The sequence below is a fragment of the Vigna unguiculata genome, chromosome 5, assembly GCF_004118075.2.
Source record: "Vigna unguiculata cultivar IT97K-499-35 chromosome 5, ASM411807v1, whole genome shotgun sequence".
NCBI classification, from domain to species: domain Eukaryota; kingdom Viridiplantae; phylum Streptophyta; class Magnoliopsida; order Fabales; family Fabaceae; genus Vigna; species Vigna unguiculata.
This window is the reverse complement of record NC_040283.1, coordinates 16,926,144-16,927,166: the sequence shown is the minus strand read 5'-3', so window position 1 is coordinate 16,927,166 and position 1,023 is coordinate 16,926,144. Positions and strand designations below refer to the sequence as shown.

At 37.1% G+C, this 1,023-nt stretch overlaps 1 non-coding gene across 1 annotated transcript; it reads right to left on the bottom strand.

Annotated features, from left to right (window-relative positions):
* Nucleotides 1-550: 550 nt before the first annotated feature.
* LOC114186422 lies at nt 551-710 on the bottom strand. The gene has a single exon (XR_003605079.1). It is a non-coding gene; the product is annotated as a U1 spliceosomal RNA (small nuclear RNA).
* Nucleotides 711-1,023: the final 313 nt, after the last annotated feature.

The following is a 1,023-nucleotide window of genomic DNA, read 5'->3' as shown; positions in this document are numbered from 1 at the left end:
CTTAGACCAGAATAGTCTAAAAACAAAAACTACTCCACCGCACGATTTATAACTCATAATCACGTGCTATGCTTCCAAATAACCAGCCCAAAACAAACGCAGCACAAAATTAGAGAAAACTCTCCATGCCAATGAGTCCAAATAGCACATGCACGTACAAATTTCATTGCACCACAATTCCAGCCCTGCATTCTGCAATGTTGGTCTCGTAGGCACCGTTTAAACCAATTGAATGAACCAGAGCTTTGGATAAGGAGAAGTGGAATGATCAATTTATTGGCCAATCACCGAACCAAACGTCCACGTTCACCACTCCACAAGGACCTCCACTGCCACAAAAATTAGATTAGCTACTGGGATGTAAAATTGTTGCTCATATAAAACACAGAAAGATTAGTTTACGGGACTATAAGCAGTTAATAAATGTACGGAACGAAACAATTTTGTATATTGAAGCACATACAATGAAATAAGACTACAACTAATTCAGATGGATCTAAATCAAAACTCCTATAACAAAGACTAAAACTACGTAAATTAAAACTAAATAATAGGGGCTGCGCGAACGCAAGCCCCTCTACCACAAATTATGATGTAGGCTCCACCACTAGGGTAGACCTTAGAACAACACCCCTTCTTTGTGCAATAAAGGTCACTGCCCTAGGCCATGAGCCTTCATGATCGCTCATTGACCCCATCCAGGTAAGTATGATCTTCAATGCCACAACTATTTCTTTTATAGCTCATACTCTTTAATACTCTGCTGGATATATCCATGTGGGACTTCAAATATGTTTACATTGGCCTATTTATGCCACTGCAGGTTCTTTTACGAATATGTTTTATTGTGAAACTAATTCAAATGATTAGCTTACAAAAACTGCATCTTTCATCAAATCTGCACCAAACAGTTCAAAATATGTGAAGCTATGATAAAAAAAAAAATGCAGCTAATACAACCACTCTTAAGTGAATTATGAAATGAAAAAATAGAGTGGTATCCATTTGTTGTTAATTATCATA